A 13,758-nucleotide genomic window follows, 5' to 3' on the forward strand; every position below is an offset into this window, starting at 1 on the left:
CTCATTGGCCGCCGCCGCCGCCGCCGCGCGCCCGTCAGCCGGCCCGCGCCGAGCCTTCACCTCAGAGACGCCGCGCGCACGGGGGGCGGGGCCTGCGCCGGTGCGTGGGCGCGGCGTCCCGCCCGCAACTCCGCCCACCGTCGGCCCTGTCGGGAGCGCGCATCCGCGGCGGGCTAGCGGACGGCGCGTTCGCCGCCTGGCCCCGCCCCCCGGATCGGAGCTCCGCCCGCCGCGCGCGCCGGCTTGCGGGGGAAGTGACGTTGGGGTACGGGGCAGCGAAAGCTGACGGCGGCGGTGACCTGCGGTGGAGGAGGGGGTGCTCGGTCGCGGCGGGCGAGAAGGGTCGTTTAGGGTGCCCACTCCCGGGCCGTACGCTGGGGCGGCCGGCGCGCAGGCGGTGACCTTGGCAGGGGGCGGCCGCGGCCTGCCTGCGACCCTCTGTGTGACCTTGGCCAGGGCGCTGGTCCTCTCGGGTCTCCCTCCAGATGTGCCTGGTGTGACGGGCAGGGCGGTGGAGCCGGCCGCGCGCGCCGGTGCCCGCGGGCCGTGGTGGTCCAGGGCTCCTCCCGGGCAGGAAGAGCGGGGCTCCCGGCCCTCCTGAGCACGGTGGCCCGCTGTGACCGGACCTCCGGGGACGGGGGGGGGGGCCCTGTCCCCGCCGCAGACGCCGCCCTGACGGCTCAAGCTCACTGGGGCGGCACTGAGGCCGCGCATGCGCGTTCCTGGCTGGCCACATAACACTCCTGGGCCGGGAGAGGTCATTAGGGACCGCGTGGCCCCGGGCTCCCCCATTGGAGGCCCTGAGCTTTGCATGGGAGTAGTGAGAGGGGTCAGAAAGGCGACGTCGCTCCCTGCCTGACCCGGGGCTCACCTCGGCCTGGGGGCAGGGGCGGGATTGAGGACGGGGGCTCCACACTGGCCAAATGCACGGGACACCTGGGGGTAGAGCATGAAGCGGGGAGGGGGGTTATTTTTAGGTAGAAAAGGGAATGGCACTTGGGAAGACACCCAAAGGAGGTGAGAGCATGAAGCACCCAGCATCCCGGGGTTGGGTAAGGGGGGGTGTCAGGGATACAGCTCCCAGGCACCAGCCCGGGTCCCCCACAGTCCTGGAAGGACTCTGGAGCCAAGCCAGCTGTTGCCAAGACTGGCGGGAGAGATGCGGCCTGCGGCCGACTGGAAGAGGAGTCCCTGCGGGGCTGGTGCAGGGGCAGAGCAGGGACACATGAGGGCCATGGGGGCAGGTGCTCAGGCCATTTCCACAGACAGGCCTGCAAAGCCAGAGGTCATCACTGCCGCCCTTCTAGGCCCTCCAAGAGTCCATCAATAGTAGCCAGGTACGCCAAGGATGAGTGGCTCCGTGACCCAGGCTGGAGCAAGACTCGGATACCTGGGAGCGCCTGTGCCAGGGAAGGGGAGCTGGGTTTTCTTTCCTAGCCTACCGGGGCCAGTGACTGGGCCTCAAGTCACCCAGGGCACCTTTGCGTGTATCAAAAGGCTTGTGACTGACCAAGTTCTGTCCGCCTGCCCCTCTCGGCCTTACTGGGACAGTTATCGAAGGCTTCCAGGGGAAGAAGAGATACCATCTGTGCCCCATGAAGGTCTTTCAGGAGATGTGAGATCATTTCAAACCCTCCTGCAGCCAGGGGCGAAGCTGTGGAGGCGGAGTGGCAGGCCAGAGGTCATCACTGGGTCTCTGCTCACGTGTGGGAGGGTCAGACCCGGGCCAAGTTTCTTGACCAGTGTGATGGAATGCGTGTTCCAGCCTGCCGTGGCTTTGTGTCACGGGGCTCGGCCCACACTGGCCGGGAGCCCAGTCATCACCGTGCCATCTGTCAGGCCCGTGCTGTGCATTAGCCAGGGGGAGGGATTCGAATGGTCCCCGTGTTACAGACGAGTAAGCAGAGCTTAGAGCAAAGGAAAGTCAGAAGAAAAAGTGAAACTTCAGGTCAAAGAAAATGTTTTAATACATAGTATTAATCTATTTGTCTTTAGACCAATGCCACCATAAAATGTGATTTTTATGTTTTGTATTGTTTTGTTTTGTTTTTTGGAGGAAGGGCCCACGCATAATGTGGCCCTGAAGGGGTGAGACCAGAGGCGCTGCAGGTCCCTGGGGGAGGCTGTGGGCTTCCTGGAACACGCTTCTGCCACGGCCCGTGGCCACAGCCATCACCCAGCCTAGAAACTAGAGCGCTTACGGTTTTGCAGAGTGGACGGAATCTGGACCGCAGGCTCTCCGCGGGAATGAACCCACACTCGGCACTCGGCAGCGGGCCGTTAAGGCAGCTCCCTGCGGCCGGCCTCTGCCCCCATCAGGAAGAAGCTGAGCTGTCGCTAATAGACCCCGCTGACGGGAGGCTGTCGATGTTCTCCAGGGAGATAATCGTTCTCACATTTTTATTTTACATGGTTTCCTAGTTCTCTCCATGCTTAAGGGAGTCAACTCACTCGACCTTTGACACAGGAATTAAAAGTCCCATTTGAAAAGAGGAAGCCAGGGCCCTGCAGGCTGGAGTCATAACCCCAAGAGGGACGGTGTGGGGCCGTGGCCGCTGTGTGCCACTGCACACCCGCGGCTGCCGCTAGGACGGCTTCTACGGTCCCCCTTGCTCCCTCCGCTCAGCCCTCAGTGCTTCCCGGCATTCAGCTGCCAGCCCCCCGGGGAAACGCTCCCTCCACCGCTCCCCAGCCCTCACTGGGGGACTCAAGCAGGCCCACTGAGGCCTCGCCAGGCAAAGGGAGAGATGTCCCAGCCTGCCAGGGGCCATCATCTGACCACCACCGGCCGGAACTGCCAAGGCCATGACTCCGCAGGAAGCAAGAGCCAGGTCACGTAGCTTTGCTGCAAATGCTTCTAACTGGCAAGTCTGGGAGGCACTCGGAGAGAGGGAGGTGCAAATGGGGATGTGAGGCAGAGGAGCCTCTCAAGTGACCTGCCCCGTCTTATCCCAGAAGGAGCCACAATACAGTATTTTTGGCCTTTCGTTCAGTATGCGGTCTGTCCATAGGTGTTCGCTAGGCAACTCCATGTTATACCAGCTTCCTTGTTGCAGGACTTATCAGAGCCGTCAATGTGCTGATGTCACTGGACAGCTCTAAGGAGAATGGAATGCAGCTTTGCCGGAGTTAAGTGAACTTCTGATCCCAGAGCATCTCAGGCCGGACTTTGAGGGAAGCTTTTTATAAACGCCACAGGGCGGGGGAGCCTAAATGGTTTCCTCACAGGAGGGCTCATCTAACTCAGGAGCTGAGCTCCGGGAGAGAGACTAACCTGGGATGCCGTGGCCTGCCCTCCACTGCTGTCCCCAGCATTCACGGGAGCAGCCTGCGGTGCTGATGCAAGGCTGGGGGCCCGTCCACATTAATGCCTCTGACGTGCACACAGCCACTCCCCCTCTGCAGAGTGTCCTTGCATCCAGTCAATCCTGGGCATGCTCATTTCCCATTTTACAGATGAGAAAACTGAGGCCCAGAGAGGCTGTAACCTGTGTGCCAGAGGTGGGTGTGGAAATCAGCACCAGCCTGGCAGCCACCGGGGTGGCCAGGGAAGCGGCTGTCGTCCAGACTGAGCGAGGGCTCGGCCATGACCAGGGCACCGTGCACACACCTGTGCCGTGGGCAAACCTTGGGGCCTCCCTTCCGGACCTGCAACCCTTAGAGCTTCGGGCTCTAGGCCATTTTTGTGACCTTGGTTTGCATAATGTGTCCTGTGTTCTGGCAGGGAGTGGGCACAGGACCTGAGGGACCGGGACACCGAGACTGTGGGGTGATCCTCTGGGGAAAGGCCCTCCTCCAGAGCAGGGGTGCACAGGCTGGGCTGAGAGGAGGACCATCACCCTGCGCAGGTAATGGAAGCAGGGGCCCCCAGGGAACAGCAGCAGTCGAGATTTGGTCTGGAGGCCCAGCAGGGAGCCCTCAGGCAGGTGAAGCTCGGGGCTCAGGGCGCAAGGGGCAGCAGGGGCAGAGCCAGCTTTTTGTGAAGGTTTTCACTCGGTGCCATAAAAGCCCAACAGACAAGTGTCCAGACACCTGCTGTTCACAAGGAGCGCACCCACACAGCTGGGTCTGAGCCCTCCCCACAGGGCCGAGAACCCACGTCACACCCACAACTGCAGGGTCCCTGGCCGCCGCCCCGTGGCTGTGCTGTAACACTGTGGGGGGAGGGGGGCTGCACCCCACACACACACAGCCCCAGAGGGCTCACCGTTAGCACGCCCGCTCGCCCGCTCCTGGGAACCGTCCCCGAACACACAAACGCATCTGCGCTAAGTAAAAGGCTGGAAAAAGAGACCCCACGTCAACTCCCGTCAAAGAAAGCTGGAGCCGCTGCCCTCACTCGCAGGGAGACGGGGAGGAGCCGGGCGGGAGCCCCTCTGCCGCTCCGCTCAGGTCACTGTGGGGCTTGGATTTGGGGGGCGGGAGGGGGTGGGGCTCGGACATGGAGGCACACGGGAGCCAAGGCACCTGAGGCGGCAGCAAGGACTCCCGGCGCGACCCCGGTGATCACGATGTTTCTCGGAGGACTTCACCAGGGGTGTGAGCAGAGCCATCTGTCCGAATGTCCGTGTCCCTGAGACCCAACCTGGGTGCTTTTGCTCATCTCATTAAAGATGCTTGAGGTAACTGGTTTCCTTTTATTTTCCCGCAGGCTTTTTCAGAAGTGCTTTTTTTTTTTTTTTAAACAAATCCGTATGGCTCCCCCCCTTATTTAGTTCTGCTATCAGCTGCTTTGCTGAGCTGGCCTAGTATGCCTGCCTCACAAACGCATCAGCCACGGTGAACTCTCTTCATCTCTGTAACAGTTCGTCTGTGCTTCTCCCTAAGGACGTTTTATTTGCTCCCCCTGTAAACAACAGAGGTAGAAAAACAAATTGTTTACCACGGGGGGGGAAAGGCTGGGAGAGTTACCAGGCAGCAAGGAAGACGTCTTCTAAGGAGAAGAGGATTGTTTCTTCAGAAAGATGCAAGGACCCTAAGAGCAGGGCTCAGAGACACATGAAGTAAAAAGCCAACGGAACTAAGGGGAGGAACAGGCAGACCCACAATTATATGTGGAGGTTTCAACACTCCTCTCGGCCCGTGGAGAGCGGCTTACAGAGCGAGTCGGTCTGAAAACTCAGGAGGGATGCCACGCACATCAGCACCACTCCCCACCAGTTTCAGCCCGTTCTCCTGCGCACCTGGAACATTCTTCATGACAGACCGCGTGCTGGGTCACCATCTACTGAACACACCTAACAGGACAGAAATCCGACAGAAATCCTACAGGGCCCATCCTCTGACTACAACAGAATTAAACAAGAAGCCGGTAACAGAAATATATTTTAAAATACACAAAAGGCACAAACAATAAAGTTTCTAAAAAAATTGATAAATGGAACTTTATCAACATTGAAAATATTTGCTCTTCAAAAACCACTGCTTTAAAAATGAAGAGGCAAGGCGCCTGGGTGGCTCAGTTGGTTAAGCGACTGCCTTCGGCTCAGGTCATGATCCTGGAGTCCCGGGATCGAGTCCCGCATCGGGCTCCCTGCTCGGCGGGGGGTCTGCTTCTCCCTCTGACCCTCCCCCCTCTCGTGCTCTCTATCTCTCATACTCTCTCTCTCTCAAATAAATAAATAAAATCTAAAAAAAAAAAAAAAATGAAGAGGCAGCGATGGTGAACAGTACAGGGCTTCTTCAAAACACTACAAACAGACTACCGTGTGACCCAGCAAGTGCACCTCTGGGTGTCTATAAACCCAAAGAATGGAAGATTGGGTCTTGAAGAGATATTTGTAAGCTGTTCATAGTAGCAATATTCACAACAACCCGAAGGAGGAAGTAACCCAAATGCCCATCGACGGATAAACAAAATGTCGCCCATCCGTCCAGTGGAATATCACGCAGCCTTCAAAAGGAAGGACGTTCTGAGGCCCGTTAGAACAGGGATGAGACTTGGGGGCACTGTGCTCGGTGAAACAGGCCAAGAACAGGACAAATACTATCCTACCGTATGAACAGGGACAAACGTGGTACTGTAACATATCCATGTATCTCTCCACATACTGTTGCTTCTTTCTCCAGACCCGACTACAGATGCCAAACATAACGGATGAACAGCATATTGACAGTTTCAAAATACTGCCCCCAAGACACCTGCCTTCATCAGAGGAAGAGAGCAACTCTGGAGCATCCTCACCCAGAGTCCACAGATGGCCGCAGGGCCCCCCCTGGTGGTGCACATTCTGTGGGTTTGGACACGGGCATCAGGACAGGTGCCCACCACCGCAGCACCACCCAGAGTTGCTCCCCGGCCCCCACGTCCCCCGTGCTCCACCTGCTCACCCTCCTCCCCCAACCCCTGACAACCGCCCATCTTGGTGCTGTCCCTGTGGTTCTGCCTTTTCCGGGATGTCCCACAGCCTGGATGCTCACTCATTTTTGATATTTACATAGTAAAGAAATGATGCAGCTTTCTTTTCTGGCTTCTATTTCTGTTTGCTTTATGATTACCGAACTAAAAACAGGAGGTACGGGGCACTGGCCTCAGGGACAGATGTGTATCAGAGCCCTGGGAAGAAGGGCTGGTTGAGACGCAGGGCTGCGTAGCCGCAGTTAGGTTCTAGATCCGACAGCTCGATTTTCACCTGCTCCTCTTGGTCAGCCTCGGGGCTCAGGGTCCAGGTCCTCCAATCACCCCACTGCCTCTGCTCGCCTTCCCCTGGGCCAGTTTGCTGGAGTGGGCAGGGCCAAGGAAAGGGGTGGTGGCCCCTCCAAGCCTGGCCCAAGGCCATCTTCCTCAAAAATTCCTTTTATTTAGGGGCGCCTGGGTGGCTCAGTTGGTTAAGCGACTGCCTTCGGCTCAGGTCATGATCCTGAAGTCCCAGGATCGAGTCCTGCATCGGGCTCCCCGCTCAGCAGGGAGTCTGCTTCTCCCTCTGACCATCTCCCCTCTCATGCTCTATCTCATTCTCTCTAAAAAAAGAAAAAAAAAATTCCTTTTATTTAAGTTCATTCCCCTTGCTTTGGACGGTCAGTCTCCTTTCCCCATCCGAAAGATTATATAAACTTTTCCCAAAATCATCTTCTAAGATCTCGTTTACGTTTAAATCCATGACACATCTGAGGCTTCCTAGGGCTAGCCGTCCCCCCGGGAGTGGATGACCAGCCCTGCCCGTGCACCACTCCACACCTGGATCCTTCCTGTGGGGCGGGCACCACCATCACCTCTGTTCTCCTTATCTGCACCCAACAGCTTTTACCGGTCGCCCTGTGCCTGGTGAACAAGCAGTGTGGGCGGCCAGACGGGTCGGCCAGTGCCCAGGCCCGATGTGGGACCCAACTCGGCATTCAGCGGACAGCGAGCAGGTGGGGAGGCCAGGGGCCTGCCGTGTCCTGAACAGCAGGGACAGGAGATGCAGGCGACACAGGCCGAGGCAGGGGCCACACTGCAGAGGAGCGCCCAGTTCTGTGATGCACTAAAAGCCACTCAACTGTGCACCTTAAACAAGCAAATTGTACGGTATGTGGATTACAGCTCAAAGCTTGTTTAAAACACGGCTCCCCAGGAGGTGCTCATGTGCCCAGACACGCCCCCGGGCTCGCTAGGTGGCCATCAGCCTGACTTCAAAATCCTCACTGCCTTGCCTTTAAAAATCGTCGGACGCCCACCGCCTGTGTCTGTACCTGATGCCCCTTCGGTGACTCGGACCCACAGAGGTGTCATCTGTCCTCTCTCTTGCCCACGGCCTGGAGGTGGTGTCCGTGTCCTCCGGCCCAGCCCAGCAGTCTCCCTCCTCTTGAGTGCCTGCCCGTGGCAGCTCGGATGTCCGGTGGTGCCTCTCACCGCGGAGGTCGAGCAGCCCCTGATGCCTGGTGCCCGTCAGGCTGCACACACAGACGTGCACACATTCCACTCTTTCTGCATTTATCCCCTGGAATCCTGGCGTGGACACTGCTCCACATGGGGACCCTGTGAGGAGGTGCGGGGGCGGGGGATGGGTAAGCGTCCCCCACACTGAGAAGGCGCTTTGAGCCCGGAAGATGAAGCAGGCCAGTCCAGCCCGTCTCCGGGTTCGCGCAGGGTAACTGACAGGGCCCCGGGCAGAGGACGATCCATAGCCACTGCAGCTCTTCCCTGAAAATCCAGACCTCAGTCCCCGAGTCCGTAGAGCAAGGGGACACACAGAAGGGCACAGTAGTGAGACCCAAGTGCTTGCACACCCGACAGCCGACCTTTAACAGACTCGCGGTCCCACCTGCGCAGCAGGAGCAGGAGGGCCGTTCTCTCTAGCAGAACCGCAGGAGGCAGAAGCATGCCCCTGTGCATCCTGGCCTTGGCGGGTACTCTAAGTATGCCTACCAGTCTCCAAGGGGCCCAGAACACGTCGCTCCGAGAGAGGTCAGCCAGTGAACAAGACGGAGGGCCAGAGAGGGAGTGCGTACTGTCAGCAAGCCTGCTGGCCCCATGGCACAGCTCATTCATTTCGGGCCAGAGACAGATCGTCCCCTCCACTCACCAGCTCGCAAGCGAGACCTGGCTCTCATCATCCCCCAAAAGTGGCCCATCTCTTGCTTCTTCTAAAATATCGTTATGAGCTTGTGCATGTAAACCATTTTGATGGGTTTTAATTCGTTGCATTTCTTGTCCCCACTGAAGATCAAACTGTCCCGGCTTTGGCTGGTGCAGCGATCTCTTCGGGTCACTGCTGAGTCCCTTGAGTGTGACCCTCCTAGACTTTCCTGGAAGCCCAGGCTCATCGCCGACATCCCCACACCTGGGATCAGCCACTCTGCCAAGAGGCCCTCATGGTGACTCACGGTATTTCAAGACCACAGCATGGGGGCAAAGGATGGTCACTGCCCTGGACCGGTCACTGTTTCTAGAGCTTTTCAGCAGCAAGAGCGGGGGCAGGGGGGTAAAGATGACACAGCTGAGATATGGATGTGGGTTAAGTCTACATTAGATATAGACTAGAGATAAGATTTAGATCAGCTGTTGATGTGGTGGGACACAGACTAGATGCGCGGTCTCTTACGGACGAGACCCACATGCACAGCACGTGCAGGCTCCTGGTGGCCACTTCCCACCGTGTCACATGAACGGAGTCAAGCAGTACGCAGCCTCTCAGACTGGCTTCTCTGCGGGCTCACTGTGCTGCGCGTCTGGACAGCTTGCCCCTGTCTGCGGCTGAGCCGGACTCCGCGGTCCGCCGGCCACTCCGAGTCGAACCGCTCACCTGCCAAGTTTGGCAGATCCCAGACCACACAGCTCTTCCGGAAGCTCCTCTCCACTGGGAGCAGGTGTGTCTCCTTTCTCCCACACGGAGGAGGCTGGAAGATCCCATAACTTCTCACTGGGATTTCCAACAGTGCCAGAGCAGTGAGGCTGGTACCCACCACATGATCGCTACCAACACGAGCCTCGTGCCTGCCCCTCCTCCCCTGGCCTGTTACTAAGGTTTTATCTGTCAGAGCACGCGCGCACAGGCGGGGGAGTGGCAGGCAGACGGACCCCTCTCCTTCCCAGCAGCCGCCAGAGCCCACGCCCCCGCCCGCTCGGCCCTCTCCGGCGGACCACGTGTCCTGGTGCTACAGCCCACCGCGCGTGTACCAGCACGATGGCTAAGAAGACTGTGGCCCGATCTTGTCGGCTGGCACAGCTCATTTTCCGGAAGATTCCTCAGGAAGGGCTCCCAGGAGCAGGTTCTCAGAATTCGGAGTTCTCCCAAGTGGGGAACAGTGCTCTGTGCCCTTTATACTTGAAAGTTGAGTTTTCTGCATATAAAATCCTTGGTGCACATTTTCCTTCTTCAAATCTCTTAAACATGCTACTACTCCGTCGTCTCCTACCGTAAAGCACTTCTGTCGAGAACTCTGATAATCTGGGGCTCCTGGGGGGCTCAGTCGGTTAGGCACCTGCCTCCGGCTCAGGTCATGATCCCGGGGTCCCTGCTCAGCGGGGAGCCTGCTTCTCCCTCTGCTTCTCCCCCTGCAGGGAGGGGGCAGGGGAGAGGGAGAAGCAGGCTCCCCGCTCAGAGCGGAGCCCGGCCTGGGGCTCAACCCCAGGACCCTGAGATCATGACCGAAGGCAGACGCTTCACCGAATGAGGCGCCCCCCCTTCACTCACTTTCTAGGTGGAGTGATTCTGAGTTTTAAGACTTTTGATATATTCTGGATACAGGTCCTGTGACGTGCGTGGTTTACAAAGGTTTTTCTCGTCGTCTGCAGTTTGTCTCTCCATCCTCCTAACAGGCTCCTTCACAGAACAAAAGCTTTTAACTGTGATGAGGTCCATTTTAGTAATGCTTCCTTTCATGGATCATGCCTTTGGGGTCAAGACTAAGAACTCTGCCCAGCTCTAGAGTGCAGTGATTTTCTACAAGTTTTACACTTTACATTTAAGAAGACTGTGGCCCATTTTTAAGTTAACTTTTGTACAACATGTGAGATTTAGGTTGTGGCCCATGGCCGTGGATGCCCAACTGCCCATGAGGGCCCTCTGACTTCTAAAACGGCTCCAACAGTCCCCTCCCGGTCTCATATTCCTGTGTGACCCCCTCCCCTTGAGTGTTGGCTGGCCGGTGACTCGCTGCTAATCAACAGAAGTGACAGGCTGTCACTCCCGAAATCAAGTTACACAGGCCCGTGACCTCCACCTGGCTGGCTCTCTCCCTGCCTGCTCCTCGCAAGCTGCGATATGGAGAAGCCACCCAGTGAGGAACAGAGGCCACCTCCGGCCACTGCATGTGAGTGGGGCTGGACACGGACCCTTCCCCAGTCAAGCCTGCAGATGAGACCCCAGCCCCAGCCCACTTCTGGACTGCAGTCCTGCGAGAGCCCGAATGAGAGGACCCAACTAAGCCACAGGAACGGACATCCGGTCGTTCTTGTGAGCCACTAAGTTTCGGGGAAACCTGCTGTGCATCAAGAGATGACCCATATGGCCTCGCACCACCTGCCTGCGTCAGTCACAGGCCCAAGGAGACTGGAAGGGAGTCCCTCTGGAAACTCAAATTCCGCCTTTTCCCCAGAGTGCACACCAACACTGGAAAGCACTCTCAAAATCACCTTCAGGGCCACTGGGGAACATGTGACATGGCCCACACGTGGCCTGGCACTGACTTGAGGGGGTAGCATGCACTGGCCTGAGCCCTGGGACCCCTCCCCGGGCACACCCACCCACATCTCGGCCTCCGTGAAACGGCTAGAATGCCTCTTGGTCATCGGCTTCCCGCTTCTAAAGGCCTGTTTTCTGCCCGAAGACCGTCCCTGCCCTGAGTGGTAGTGAAGGAATGAACCGACGTGCAGGGCTGCGGTGACGCATTAAGTGGGTCTCCCGGCAACCACAGCTGCTCGTGTGGCATTCACTGTCTCCTTGAATCCCCAGACGTCCCATGGAGTAGACACTATTATCCCACTCTTAGAGATGGGGACGTGAAGGCCCCCTCCCACAGCGGGAAGACGGAGCTGGGACTGAGTGGCAGGCCGGCATCCCACACCCCACACACGGTGCCCCTGATGCGCCAGGCCAGGCAGAGAGCCGAGGACACGTACACAGTTGGTGCCTTTGTTAGAACACAAAAGTCATCAAAGCCCTTAGTGCCAATAATGGGAGACTTGGCTTCCTATACTGCACTGAGGGAATTATTTTTCTGGAAAACTTAATGTCAATCTTTGAAATGTGAGTTTCACAAAGTGGCGTAAGGTCCAAGTAAAGCCTGCACATTGGAAAGCAAACAAAACAGCAACAATAAAGCAAAAAAAACGCATGGGCACACGCACACACATGCACACGTGAGGACATGCACACGCGTGCACACATGCATGCCCGTGCGCGCGCACACAGAAAAAACACACTAAAACCATCCTTAAATGGAATATGCAGGCCCGATGATCAAAAAGGCACACTTCCTCCCACCCAGCCAACCCAGGTTCGAAGACGACAGCTCAACTGTTAGCGTGCAAGGTACCTACAGTCTGCCAGGCACCGCGATGGGACTCTGCCTGCGTGGGATAAAAGACCTCTGCTAATCCAAGAGCCACCCACACGGGTCCTGACGGCCACAAGTGCAGCCTTTTGGTTCCGCAGAGACTGATGACTCACCTGAGAGGCTCCGCAGACGTCCTCCTACAAAGGGAAAGGACGCTGATAGACCAGCAAGAAACAAGAATGGCTTTCCAACACACGAAGAAAAGTTGGGGGACACAGGATGACAACCCTGATAAGCTGACCACGTCTACGCCTGGGGAGATAGGAAAATGAATCACCAATGGGAACGAGATAGCAATCAGCCTGGAACTGTGAAGAATTAATCATGCTGGACAAACTTAATTTAGTTCTGACACTTCTTGGTTCGATGTACAAGAGTCAAGAATAAAGACGACTCAATCCTAGCCTATTGCTTATTTGTAACACTCATATAGAAAATACCAGATTATGGGGGTGCCTGGGTGGCTCAGTCGTTAAGCGTCTGCCTTCAGCTCAGGTCACGATCCCAGGGTCCTGGGATCGAGCCCCGCATTGGGCTTCCTGCTCGGCGGGAAGCCTGCTTCTCCCTCTCCCACTCCCTCTGCTTATGTTCCTGCTCTCGCTCTCTGTCCAATAAATAAATAAAATCTTCAAAAAAAAAGAAAAGAAAAGAAAATACCAGATTATGTTAACAGCATTAAAAGGCAAAAACTAAAGTCTGAAGATTGATTTCCTTGTTGCTTAAGAGCATTCCAAGAATTTAAATGTGAAGCAAAAGCTAGGAGCCAGAATGATTCTTCTAGAACCTAAATCCGATGTCACGTCCCCTACTGCCCATCGCACTCAGCCCAAGTCTCTGTGTACAACACCCCCACTCCAGCCAGTCCAGCCTCCTCACCCTCGTATGAGACCACCCCAGTCCACTCTCTGGCCATGAGTTGGGGACAAGCCCCTCAAGGCCCCCAAGTCTCCTCCTCCAACACCAGCCCGAAGGCCAGAATCTCCTCCCCAAGAGGGGCTCTCCTGGTGTGGAGTTCCTCTCAGCCTGAAGACCTGTGAGCTAGAGACATCGTATCTGCCCTCTGTCCCCAGCCCCCGCTAACCCCACCCCCCACACACACAGGTACACGCACTCGCGCACACAACACACAGCAACGGGCCAGGCCCGGGCCGACTGCTCCAGACACCGCGATTCAGACTGGGTGGAGGCACACGGGAACCACTGGGCCTGCTCGTGCCCCATCAGGGGACTCCACGCTTCCCGGCTCTGCCTCTGGGCTCCTGGGTCCACCCTCTCAATTATTCTTTTCCCCAAAAGGCAGCCTGTGTTTGGGGCGCCTGGGTGGTTCAGTCGGTGAAGTGGCTGACTCGTGATCTCTGGGTCGTGAGATCGAGCCCCACATCGAGCCCCAGGTTGGGATCCGCACTGAGCGTGGGGCCTGCTTGAGTCTCCCTCCCTCTGCCCCCACCCTCCAAGGGGGCGGGGAAGGCAGGCCGGTTTGCAGCCATGCAGCCGAGCAGCTTCCTTCCCGTGGGTCCTGCCAGCTGAACTGGGAGGGTCCAGGGCCCCTTTCAGCACGAACCAGCAGGGTTTCTGACGACGTAATTCTCTCCAAAGCTTTCCGAGCCTCCTGTGAAACTTCTTGGGCTTCGACTCCTTAAACAGAAGCCACCAGCACAGGTCTCCTGAGAAGCAGCCCCTCTGGCTTGAGCTTCCACTGGGGGACGGCTCTGGAGTTTTGTGGAGCCTGGAAGCCACTCCCGACTTTCTAGGGTCTGAACCAGCATTTCCCAGCCACAG

Source organism: Phoca vitulina, unplaced genomic scaffold (assembly GCF_004348235.1).
Source record: "Phoca vitulina isolate PV1807 unplaced genomic scaffold, GSC_HSeal_1.0 scaffold85, whole genome shotgun sequence".
NCBI classification, from domain to species: Eukaryota; Metazoa; Chordata; class Mammalia; order Carnivora; family Phocidae; genus Phoca; species Phoca vitulina.